The following is a 13513-nucleotide window of genomic DNA, read 5'->3' on the forward strand; positions in this document are numbered from 1 at the left end:
TCATGTGCATCCCAGCACTTACCCCCCAGCAACTCATGTGCATCCCAACACTTACCCCCCAGAAACTCATGCGCATCCCAACACTTACTGCCCAGCAACAGGTCGTTTGCATCCCAAACCTTTATCCCTCTAACATGATGTGCATCCCAACATTTATCCCTCTAACAAATCAAGTACATCCCAACCCTGATCCCCCAACAAATCATAGACATCCCAATTCCTCCCTCAGATCTTCTTGTAGGCAACTGTCCCAAGATAGCCGCACTATGAAGGAATTTCTATCAATTATTATCGGCTCCCTTTGGGACTATTATGAAGGTTTTCTGGTGGAAGTGTTCCCTCTTGGTGTCGAGGAATTGACAGGGATCCTAGGGTTACAGAGAGAAAGGGAATTCCAGGTAGAAGGAACAGAGCCTGAAAAAGAAAGAAGACTCCATGAGAACGGGGATTTTTGCCCGTTCTGTTGCTCTTTTGTCCCTTGAACCGAAGACAGAGCAGCCCCTCTGAGGTGAGGGTGGAGGTTGAGCCTGGACTCAGGGGTGCAGATGCCAGAGATTCCCATTGTCAGCGCCTAGCTGCTGGCTCCCACCACCCGGGGGCCTCCGGAGCCAGTCAGGAGCTGGACGTCACCAAGGGGCGACACTTCTGAAAGCAGTGGAGAACTACTCTCTGTGCCCATTCATTCACTTAAGTGAATATTTATGGAGCACCTGCTGTGTGCGAGAGCCTATGTGAGTTCCAGGAACTATAGCAATGAATAAACCAAACCAAAATCCTTGCCCCACGGAGCTGGCATTCCAGCAATGCAGAGAGACAGGAAACAAAATAAAGAAAGTAGATAAGCAAATTGTTTTGTATGTTAGAAGGTGATGGGTACAATGACTGAAATAACTGGGCAAAGAGGATGGGACATGTGTGGTGTGTGTGTGTGTGGGGAAAGGCCTCACAGAGAACAGGACGTGTGAGCAATGACTTGAAGTGAGAGAGCAAGCCGTGTGGTCACTTGCAGGTATCTGGGGAAAAAGCAGTTAAGTGGAGGCAACAGCAAATGCAAAGGCCCAGAGGTAGGGGTGTGCCCGGCATGTTTAAAGAAAGACAAGGAGTAAGTGTGGCTGAATGAGAGAAAAGGAGGGGGAGACTGGAAGGAGTTGAGGGCAAGGAGATGAGAGGGGCAGACCATGTGGGGCCTTACAGGCCACAGTGAGGACTTCAGGTTTTACTCTGAGTGAGATGGAAGTCATGGGGGCTCTCAGCAGAAGAGGAACAGGGTCTGACTTATATTTAACAGGATCAGACTACCTCCGACCTCAGTAAAGCCTTGTTAAACATCACAGCCCAGTCGAGATGTGCTGGGAGGAAGCAGAGAGAGCAGCATTTCCAACCTGAGTCCACTGTAAGAGTGTCAGGGAGAGGAACCAGCACATGTGAGTGAACAGACTGCTTGCAGAGGTCAACAATAGCAAAGACAGATGTCTGGCAGTAAGGGAAAAGTCTGGGATGGATGGACGGATGGTAGATGGATGGAAAGGTGGGTGGGTGAATGGATTGATGGAAAGGTAAGATGGATGGATGAGTGGATGGAAGGATGGAATGATGGGTGGGGGAGAGGGGGAGTGGATGAATGGATGATGGATGGGTGGGTGGGTGAGTAGATGGGTGGATGAATGGATGGGTGGATGGGTGGGTGGGTGGGTGGATGGATGGAAAGGGCATCTATGAGGTGGACTGCAGGAAACTCTCAGAAATAACTGAGAAGACACTTTTAGAGAGTCTGATTTTCAACAAGAAAGCCCTTGGAGTTTTATGGTGTAATAATTTGGTTACAAAAAGGAATTCTAACCTCATTTTGTCATCACAAGTGAAAGGCTAGGGACATTTGGTTTATACTTGGGTGCTGTACTATAAACAGTGTGAGGGAAGTAGAGAGTCAGCAGTGGCTTCTGGTTCCTTTCTGGGTACTTTTGGTAAATATCACATCGCCACACTCTTGATGGACCAGAGGAGAATACCGTGCAGAGCTGGGTGCTCAAACGTGAGCGAGCATCAGACTCACCTGGAGCAGCTGTCGTACACAACCTGCTGGGCCCACTCCTGAGTTTCTGATTCATCAAGTCTGGGGCAGGGCCCGAGAATCTGAATGTCTGACAAATTCCCAGGTGATGCCGATGTCGCTGGTCCCAGGACCATATGTTGAGAGCTACTGACGTAGAGAAACATGGACATCAAAACATTGATAGCTCTGTGTTTAAAGTAATTTTACTTTAAAGTAAAGAAATGTCAAGAATATCTTAACCAGCTTATTTTCCACTTCTATTTCCTTTTCATCCATGCATCCATTTCTAAATAAATTTACAATAGCTCACTCAATAAGAATAAAAGGAAAATTCTAAAAACAAGAAGGCACTGTGTCACAGTTGAGTTCCTAGGTTTGGTGGTATGTAAAATAATGGTGAACCTTAAAGTTCACGATGCCTTAGATTTGATTAAGTGTGGCGTGCACGGAGGAGGGAGAGCTTAACTCCACCTTGGGGGTGGGGAAGGGGGCAGAGCGGGGCTGTGTGGGGTCTACCTTGGAGGTCAAGGAAGGATGTACAAAACCGTGCACACTTGAAGGACTTGGCCAGGGGCAGAGCGGTGGAGGGAAAAGGGCAATTCCAGGTGGAGGTGACCACACATGCAAAGGCCTGGAGGCTGGAAAGATCACGTGGTGTTCAGGAACGCCTGGGCAAGCAGGTCAGGGTGGGTGGGCAGCCTGAGGGAGAAAACCGGGAGATGAGGCTGGGGAGGTGGACTGGGGCCAGACCAGGTGTACTTTGTGTGCCTACCAAGCACATTTCGCCGGCAGAGTATCGGTGGGGCTGCAAGGCAAGCATGCGTTGGTCTCAGATTCGTGTTTGAGAAAAGCTCTCTCAGCTGCACAGCGGAGGGTGGGGCAGGAGGACACCAATCAGGAGACTATCGAAGTTACCCCACATCAGAGTTGCCTGAGAGACAGAGAAGTTAAATCACTTTCCCAAAGTCACACAGCTCAGAAGTGGCAGGGCCCAGACTTGAACCCAGGCAGTCTAGCTCTGAGCCAACAGTCTGTAACAGCATTGGCCTGACCACTAGGTGACACCACCCGTCTTTCTTGATCAACTCTTTCCTCCAACTATCATCCCACCCGCAGAGGACCCCAGGGAGAGAGAACAGGAAGCCTCGCTGCATGCCTGCTGGCCCAGTGAGATGTGGGGAGCCCCACACACTTACCACATAGCACTGATGGCCTTGACATGACCAAAGGCCAGCGAGTTCCACCATGCTCCAACCGTCCAAGGAAGGCCCTCTGTTCACCTTCCCTCTCTCTCAGACTTGTCTCCAACTGTTTCTGGAGTTGACCGCATTTGTCTCTCTTCTTCGTCACCTACCATTTTTTCCTCAATCTACTCCGTTCTGGCTTCCACCATCATCATTACCACTACCTGCATCATCACCACCACCTCCACCACCTTCACCACCACGATCATCACCTCCACCACCACATCACATCACCACCAACACTTTCGCCATTATCATGACTGCTCTCATCACCTTCACCACCACCCTCACTGCCCCCACCTGCACCATTTTCACTACCATCATCACCACTGCCATCACTGCCTCTGTCGCCATCGCCACCACCACCACCTTTATCAGTGCCAGCACCCCCAGCACAACTGTCCCCATCACCATCACCTCCACCAACACCTCCACTATTTTCACCACCATCATCACCACTGTCACCATCACCACCGCCACCTCCACTGTCTTCACCATCACCACCGTCACCATCGCCACCATCATCCTCACCACCGGAACTGCTCTTGCTAAGAATACCAACGACCTCCTTACTCCTCTGTCTTGTGAGTATTTTTTAATCCTAATTCAGTCCGGTCTCTTGCCCTCCATGACACCATACTCTCCTCATTTCCCTCAATTCTGTGTCCACTCGCCCTGCCTCTTCTATTAGCCACTCCTGCACTACTTGATTATTAAATACTTACTCAGGGCTCTGTTCCCACTCTACACTCTCTCCCTGAATGATTTAACCCATTACCATGACTTTTACTATCATCTATTGGCTGGGGGGAGCCCCGTCTCTGTAATCCATACCATATATACATTGTATATTGAAATCACAGCACCTCAAAATTGACCTATCCCAAACTGAAATCTATTTCTCCCCAAAAATCTGCTTTTCCCCCAATGTTTCCTTTCTCTATAGCAAAGTGGCACTGCCATCCACCCAGATGCCTGAACAAAAACAACAACAACTAGGAGTTAACTCGTCCCTCTCATGTACCTTTCCCCTGCCCACTTCCAAGTCCCACAGACTCTTTTTAATTTTTTTCCAGTCGACCCATCAAGTCATTTATTCAGCAATGATGTCATGGGAAGCAAGATAGACAAGAAAACTTTGTGGGTTTACATTCTAGATGGGAGAGACAGATCAGAAACAAATAAGATAATCACAGGTTTGGATAATACAATTACAGAAATAAACTGGGTGATTGAGGGTAATTTGGCAGGACTTCTTTCAGTGAGGTGGTCACAGAAAGCCAGTCTGAAGAAATGAGTTGTGGGCTGAGACACAAGACTATAAAGGTAGAAAGCAATCTAGGCAGTGCAAAAGCATGTGCAAAGGCCCTGAGGTAGAGGAGAACTTGATGTGCCCAAGGAACAGAAGAGACCCCTGTGGCTGATGCATAGGGACAGAGGGGAGACTCATAGCAAATGAATTTAAGATGTAGATGAGGAAAGATCACGGAGGGCCTTATAGGCCATAGCAGGATGTCTGGGTTTTATCCCAAGTGCAATGGGGAGCCTTAGAAGGGTTTTAAGCAGAGGAGTGGTAGAGCGTGATTTGATTTGAGAGAGAACTCTGGCTGCTTGGTTGGGGGTGTTCTCGAGCAGAGGGAGAAAGGAAGCAGAGAGACCATCTAGATGTTAGCTCTGCCCAGATCATTGTCCACCCGGACCCCACACCCTCTCCTGCCGTCTCCCATCCACAAAGCACCCAAACACTCCCCCAAAACAGAGCCAACCACATCCCCACATCTGCTTTAAAAACCTTCTGTGACTTAAACCTCCTCCAAACCCCTCTCCAACACAACTCAGAGAGCAACGAGAAAAGGCATCAGGGGGTGGCTTTCTCACGGCAGAAACCAGGAGAAACGACTAGAAGACATTTTCCGTGTGTCACGAGTGGAATGCCCTGTCTGCATGTTCGAGGCACTTTAGCAGTGGCTTTTTGTTTGCTGCTTGGATCTTGGGTTTCTCGGATTGCTGGACGTTCAAAGAGGCACTGCCTGCCACCACAGGGCTACGAAGAAGCTCAGTCCCACCATGGGGCTTCCCCAGCAGACCCTCAGCGCTGCACAGGACAGGTTGTGTTAGCCGTGTGCACAGCGGCACCCCGTAAGGTAGTGCAGATCCTGTCACTTAACAGTATTTGTCTTCGTAAATATTTCCCGAAGGAGGAAATGACTTACAGGCCTTTTCTCCCAAACGCTGCTGTTGGTCTGCGTCGCCCCAAGTGACGAAACAATACATCACCTTCTACCAGACTTTGAGATCTGGTGAGTGCCATCTCCCGGGGAAAAAGTCCCAAGATTTGTGAAAATGACTCCTCCACAAACTTTAGACACCAACAGAGACACCCTAAATCCTGGCCTGCTTGGCTCAAAAGTAAAGGGCTATGGAGGGTTTGTTTTGACTCCAAAGTCACTTCGTGCCTCTCAGACAAGACTGTGTAACGAAAGGGCGTTCCTTTCCTGGGGTCAAGGGCTTCTGTCATCCCAAAGGCAACCAACAACAGCTGGAAAGACCTGCGACCAAGGAAGCAGGCGAAAATACATGCAGCAAAGCTACAGAAAACAAGTCAAAAGCAGAACCATCGGTCTGATGATGAAAGATGAGAAGTTCTCTTTTCTGAGAGCAGTTTCCTAAGGCAACTGATCTAAGATACAAGTGTCAATTCTCACCAAGTTTCCTGGAGACAGAAAAGCGACGGGCCTAAAGCACGGCAGGGACCTTCGGGAGCCTGCTGGCAAGGGTCCCCACGCAGCCATGCCGGGGCCGTCACTCCTTCCAGGTAGGTGCACCCCAACGACGGCTGCCCCTCAGCCGACCCCCTCAGGAGCTGCAGGCTCCGCAGTCCGCTATGTGACCTTCTCCTCTTTGCTCTGCTGGGGACCCTCTCTTTCTCTCTTGGATTATGGTTTCCTTCCTCGCCACCTGCTCAAGCTCTGGCCTCAAATATCCCTAACCTTTTCCTTACAGTCCGGTCCGACGAGTTGTTCATCTCCCTCCTCACAGGTTTGTTTTCTGGTTGACACCCTCTCCCCCTTGGTAACTCCCGTGACCTAGCACGGCCTGACTTCTCCTCTGTCTCTCTTGCTCTTCTTTCCTCCTCCTCGTGTTTCCATTTCCCGTACCAAGAATATTAATAATAATGACAGCGAATATTTTTTAGCACTCACTATGCACCTTATGTGTATCAACATATTTAATCCTCACAATAGGTTCATGAGGTGGGTACTATTATTATCTTCATATTACAGATGAAAAAACTGGGGCACAGAGAGGTTATGTTACTTGTCCAAATGCACACAGCTCATAAATGGCAGAGCCAGGATTCAACCGAAGCCACCTGTCTCTAGCTCTTTGCTGCGATGCTCCTCCCACAGGATTCTGCCTGGGGTCTTCTTCTTTTTTCCTACTCCCTCTCTCTAGAGGATCGTGATCCTGTGGCTCCAACCGCCACCTCTGTGCAGATGGTTCCCCAACTCTGAATCCCATCCATCCTCTGGCTTCAGATCCAGCGACAATACCAGTAGCCACACCATCAACCAACGCTTACATTTACCAAGCACCTGCCTTAGCCTGGTGTCAGGCTAACACTGTTTTACTTCCGTCACGGCACAGCATCTCCACCTTACAGATGCGACATGGCATCCGAGCTTATGTGACTTGCTCCAAGTCTCACGGTTGTTTAGTGGCAAAGGCAGGTGACGGAGCATAAAGTCTGTGGAGGTAACGCGAGCTACTTGAAGGCAAAGCCGCGTCCCTTCCCTTGCAGACCTCCCTCAGCAGTTCATGTGCGGGAGGCATCCAGGAAGCACCTGCGGGGTCAAATTTAAGTGAGAGAGTGTGCAATTTTTTTGTATATACGTTATACCTCAATAAAGTGGAAAAAATCTAAACGAGAGAAGCTCAAACAAGATGTTTCCTGCTTTGTGGCAACTGGAGGCAGGCTCCTGGACCTTCTGAGACAGATTGTCTGTGTTTCGGTTCTCCATGACCTCTGCCCATTACTGGGTGGGACGAGCAGTGTCGTAGGATGAGCACCAGGTCAGGGGTTAGAATAGGATTCTAGTGCAAATAAAATGGTCATAGAGCCAGCCAGCATGTGTGGAGTGGTTTCTGCCAGACACTGCGCCTCACGAATTTCCTCATTCATGTCGCTGTCCCAACCACGGGAGGCAGGCGATGCTATCACCTTGTTTCATATAAGGAAACTTAGAGAAGTTAAGTGTGTTGTCCAAATTTTCACAGCTGATGTCCGAGCCACCCAACCTCTGGGAACCTGTTTCCTCATCGACAAAAGGTCATCGAGTGATTTCTAAAGTCTCTTGGAACTCGAGGACTCCGGGAGGCCGGGGGCTCTTTGGCGACTCTAATTTAAGACGCGTGCACACATTATGGAGCATGGGGCTGCTGGCCTGGCTGCAGACCCTGGGGACCAGCCCTGAGCAAACATGGCGGTGCCCAGACGGCCTGGGCTTGAGGAACAGGGAGACATTCTCCAGCCGCGCGCCTTGCTGGTCGGGCCGCGAGCTGCAGTCCCCACGCAGTAGGTGCAGTGTGAATGTGGCTGCTGCAAATCAACTGTTGTACAAAAGAAGGAGGAAAGGAAATTTAAATTTATCAGGGAATACGCCGGGACCCTGCCATTAAGCAGTTCAAAGCCCAGCTGAGAATATATTCATTAGACAACCAACGTGTTCACGAGGCTCCGTGAAGGCAGTCGCAACAGTAACTGATCATGAGATAGGCCTGGTGTCTCCTGTGGGGGCCGAGGGAGGAGAAATGACAGCCCCCCAAAGATGTCAATGTCCTAATCCTGTAAACCTGCGAGTATGTCACCTCACACGTGTGGGGGAGGAAAAAGCCCTCCTCCACCTCTTGGGGTCTCCGTGTGGGAATAAGAATTAAACTGACATAAGACAGATTCACAGGAGGGAAGCGTAGAGTCTAGTTAAATTGTGGCGTGAACCTCGGAGCCCTCCCAAGAGGATGAGGAGCCGGGAAGCGACCAGAGCACAGAGCTTTTACACCTTTTAGACAAAGAAATGATGAATTTAGGAAGAAATGACAAGACAAAGGGATTTGGGACAGGAGCAGCAAATTGTGGGGAAGAGGCTAGGAGCTATCTGGGAGGGAAGTAGTGGAAGATGAGGGTTGTCTTCGTGAGCGTGTCTGTAAGTCCACTGCAGTGTCCCCAGGCGCACATCAGAGAGGGCACTCATGCACACCTAGCAGGCACAGCCACCCCACTCCCAGGCTGCGTGGTGCTGACCTCGTGGGACCACTGTCGTCTATGTGGCCTGCCGTTGACCAAAACGCATGGCGGTACTGAGAAAGCATCTTCCTCATGGGAAATTTTCTGGCCTGCCTTCAGGTGGAAAAGGCAGGCCAGAAACCCCGTCCTGCCTCTGCTGTCTCTCGAACGCCTTCAGCTTAAAACGGCCAATAAGCCAAAGCAGCACGTTTTGGGGTCTCATGTCCTGAACTCCTTCACGTGTCAAAGGGCCTTTGCAGGTACAGGTGAAGTTAGGGGTCTTGGCATTGGGCCGTCACTTGCGTGTAACCAGGAGACTGTGCTGAAAGGGGAGCTGCGTGACTCCCAGGGCTGGATCTTAAAAGGAGACGCACCGTTTTTTGCTGGAACACTCGGCTTGGAGCTCTGAAGTGCCGTAGAAGCTGCCTGAAGGAGGTCGCCGTGCTGGGAGGGAGCCCAGAGCACCCCAAACCCTGAGACCACACGAAGGGACAGCAGTGCCAGCCATCCCAGCTGCCCCACCCCAGCCACTGCCCAACTGCAACTGCGTGCGCACCCAGGCCGGAGCGCCCTGGCTGAGCCTCCCCAGGTGCCAGAACCCCAGAAACCACAGGAGATAATAGAGTGAACTTTATTTTAAGCCCCTACCTTTTACAGTGGTTTGTTACACAGCAGCAGATAACTGACACACAGCCCGTGGCGAGTTCCCTGGACTCTCTCCTCAGTCATTCGTGTCTCTCTCTTCTGCTTCCCTGTTTCAGGACTCTGCTTTCTGCTGAGCGTGTCGGCAGTCGTGGCTCAGATCTCAGGTGAGCATTCAAAGCCTGACCTGTCCGCAGCCAGAGACCAGGGAGGGTGCAGACCGAGGGCGCCAGGACCACGCGGGTCTGTGACGGGCTAGAGAGATGGGCCTGTGCTGGGCTGGAACCTGGGAGGGTCACTCCCTAATTTGTTTTAATTGTTCATGTCATCAATTTTGGATATCTTTAAGTTTTATCTTTAAATTTATCTTTTAATTTTACTTTTGTCTGTTTGTTTGCTTTTACTAACCACAATGTGCCTGATGCAGAAATAGAACAGTGGGTGAAACAAAGTCTCATGAAGCAAACATTCCATGGGGCATGACAGAGGACGGTGGCAACCATTTCGTTCTGATTATAAGCAAGTCAACAAGGAACGAACGAGATCGTTTCAGATTAACCCCTCAGAGATCTCACTAGACGCTGATTCGGCAGGTCTAGGGCAGGGCCTGAGACTCTGCGTTTCCAGGCAGCTGCCTGGGGGGGTGCATTGAGGGCCGAGGCTCCGCACTGTGCCCCCATCCTGTCCCGTCCCTGTTCCGCCGGGCCCGGCACTGTGCAGATCCCTCCACTGGACCCTTCGTTCATCCATGATTCCCATTCTTTCTCAAGGAACCTCAGATTAAGATCTTCAGCGTAACCCTGTCCAAATGAAGTGACACATAGGGTTACAAAGATAACATGTGCCTTATCAGAATAGACCTTCTGTGGTACCCCTGTGGTGCAAATTTTTGTAATCATAGCTGACATTGATTTTGCGCAGGCACACCCCACAGCACTTTACTATATTAATTTACTTCTCACAGTAACCCATTTTACAGATGAAAGAATTGAGACACAGAGAGGTTAAGACACACAGCTAGTAAGTCTTGGAGCCAGAGTCCAACCCAGGGTCCAAGATCTAAACCAACTCACTCCTCTTTTATAAATTCTGCAATGATCTTGAGAATAGCATAATTATATTGAATCAAAATTTCATGTTAAAATTAATTTGTTTAATGCCAACTCCAGTCCTTTATCGTGCACAGGAATCCCACTTATTTCTGCAACTTGCACTTGGCATCCCTAATTTTTTAATTTTTTAATTTTTTAATACACTGAGATCTCACAAAGGAAAAAGTACAGGGTGGCCCAAGTGACGTCTGACCTACCTCTTCACCCCACAGGCTCCTCGCATTACTGCCCCCCGAATTCTGAGTATTTCAACATGACTCACTGTAGGTGCAAAACCGGATACAAGTCTGCATCTGGGCAGGAATACCTCAAGCCCTCCTCCGGGACATGTACAGGTAAAGCAGCCATTCTCACATCACCCAGTTGTGCGAGAGGCGGGAAGCAGCGCAAAAACTGTGGGAGGCGAGTGCACAAGAGTGTGCAACACTGAACCCTCTGCCGACTCAGCCTCGGCGGGAAAGAAATGCTTTCATGATGTCAGAAAAGAGGGCTCCTCCAGAACCTCCGTTTCCTCCTCCGTTTCCTCCTCCATAACCTGCGGGTGATGATGCCGACTTCATGAGGGGGGCGGAGGATTGAGTCAGGCAACAAATGTGGCAGTACTTCTTGAATTATATTTTTTTTAAGTTAAGGAGAAGAATATGCACTGAAGTCAGGGCAAGGAGAGAACATAAGCTAGGGCAGAAACTTCTAATATAAAACCCTATGGTCATCTAAGATGCAAAATGCAGTCTCAGTTCAGTAATTTAAATGTCCAATCCTATGCAAGAATAAATACTGCAGCCTTGAGTTAATATTTTGTTGAGTTACTATTTTTACTTTCTGTATTTATCTATGTTGTTTGGTGCATACATATTTATGACTGTGATATAATTTTCTTCATAAGATGTAAATATCAATACGTAATATCCCACTTTACCTTGTTTAGAGCTTTGAACCTTATATTCTGCTGGGTCTGCTATTGATGTTACACATTCTGTTTTATTTCTGTTAATAATATCGGGTTTTCCCCTCCCCTAGCTCAAGCTCGCTCCTAGTCAGAAGCTTGCCATCAGGAGTAGGGGGTATAATTGGCTTCTCTCCTCTTTCCCCACCTAACACGCTGCTCTTCCTCACCCAGTCTTGCTGGGGTTGGAACCCAGCAGGCAGAGGAGGAAAGAGCAGCAGGAAAGTAGGCACCCTCAGCTTCTGTGTTCCTGACTTGCTGCACTTCCTGTCACAAGAGCCTCCACGGTTCTTGAAGACAGTGCCCCTCTCGCCAATCACTCCCCCGAAATTCCCCTGATAACAGCAAATTCCTCGCCACACCTTCCTCATGCCCGAGGAATCCTGCATCTCCTCCAGCTTCTCGGTGGTAGAGCCCGTTTGCCACTCCAGGAGACCAGAACCTGAGCAACCCCGCAGCAGAAATCTCTCGCACGTGACCCACTTCTAGTTCTCGGGAAGTGTTCACACAACGTTTGCCCAAGAAACTTGGGATGTGCAGGTGCATAGGTACCTCTTCTTTGCCCCTGTGCAAGCCAGTGATGCACCCTTTAGATTTTTCACGGGGAAATAGGCATCAATCAACTGCGTCCCCACAAAATTCGGGGAAGGTGTAACTAGCTGAAGGAACGCCTTAAAATCCTGCTCTCTTGGAGAGAAATCAAGAGGAAAGCACTTGCACACGTTTCTCCTCTTGGGTGGGAGGGGAGGGACCACAGCACGGCGTCCGCTCTCTCCAAGCAAACCCCCTCTCTTACCCGCCGGCTCCTGACTCTGTTAAACCTTTGATGCGAGTGGAGAGTGAAAGAATCATATGACCAGATCCCAGACTCCTCCTCCTCTGCAACTGTTGCGTCTTGGCTCGTTCCTTACTTGGACTGTGGTGTCTATTCCATTTGGTGCCATTGCTGAAACTTCTAGTTTGACAACTGTTACTATGACAGGTTAATGTCAAAGTATGGCCTCACCGTGTGCACTTTAAAAGATTACTCTGTGGAAAATGGGGGTGACATTTGAGCATACTTGGCAAAGGCAATCACAAGTACAAAGATCCTCCCATTGGGAGGTGTCTAGTTGGTTCAATAAAAACAAAATGAAATGAGTCTCTCCACAGCCTGGCAAGTGATGGAGACACTGGCTGGAGACAGAGCTGAGAACCAATCTCGTGAAGCCACCAGCATCCTTGTTTATTGAGATATAATTCATGTACCACAAAATCCACCTGCTAAAGTGCAGAGTTTAGTGTATTTCAGTATATTCCAAAGTGATGCACCATCACCGCTATCTAATTCCAGAACATTCCATCACCCCCAAAAGAAACCCAATACCCATTAGCCGTCCCTCCCTGTTACCCCCTCACTCCAGCCCCTGGAAACCTCTACTCTGCTTTTCGTCCCTGTGGATTTGCCTACTCTGGACATTTGCTATAAATGGAATCACATAATATGTGGCCTTTTGTGTCTGGCTGCTTTCACTCAGCATAATGTTTTCAAAGTTCATCCACACTGCAGCATGTGTCTGTACTTTGTTCCTTTTTATGGATGAATAATATTCCATTGTGTGGATGGACCACATTTTGTTATCTGTTCATCAATTGATGGACATTTGGGTTGTTTCCACTTTTTGGCCATTATGAATAATGCTGCTACATTATTCATGATACATTGTGTACAAGTATTATGTACATTATTCGTAAAACATCGTGTACGAGTTTTAGTTTGAGCACCTGTTTTCAGTTCTCTAGGGTGGACATGCAGGAGTAGAATTGGTGAGTCATAGGATAACTCCGTGTTTAATTTTTTTTTAATTTCAGAACTGTTTTCCAAAGTGGTTGCACCATTTTACATTCCCACCAGCAATGTATGAGAGTTCTAATTTCCCCACATCCTTGCCAAAATTTGTTATTGTCTGTCTTTTTTATTATAGCCATTCTAGCGGGTATGAAATGGTATTACATTGTAGTTTTGAGTTGCATTCCCCCAGTGACTAATAATGTTGAGAACTTTTCTTGTCCTAATTGGCCATTTGTACATCTGCCTTGGAGAAAAGTCTATCAAATTATTTACCCATTTTTTAATTGGGTTATCTGTATTTTTGTTGTTGAGTTGTAGGAGTTCTTTATATACTCTGGATACTAGTCACTTATCAGATATCTGATTGGCAAATATTTTCTTCTATCTGTGGGCTGTCTTTT

General features: G+C 48.6%; 1 long non-coding RNA gene across 1 annotated transcript; it reads left to right on the top strand.

The window, feature by feature from the left end:
• The first annotated feature begins 6039 nt into the window (after nt 1–6039).
• LOC124225242 (uncharacterized) lies at nt 6040–10663 on the top strand. Its single transcript, XR_006885052.1, has 3 exons — nt 6040–6112; nt 9343–9390; nt 10548–10663. It is a non-coding gene; the product is annotated as an uncharacterized LOC124225242 (long non-coding RNA).
• The last annotated feature ends 2850 nt before the right edge of the window (nt 10664–13513 follow it).

Source organism: Equus quagga, chromosome 14 (genome assembly GCF_021613505.1).
Source record: "Equus quagga isolate Etosha38 chromosome 14, UCLA_HA_Equagga_1.0, whole genome shotgun sequence".
Classification (NCBI taxonomy): domain Eukaryota; kingdom Metazoa; phylum Chordata; class Mammalia; order Perissodactyla; family Equidae; genus Equus; species Equus quagga.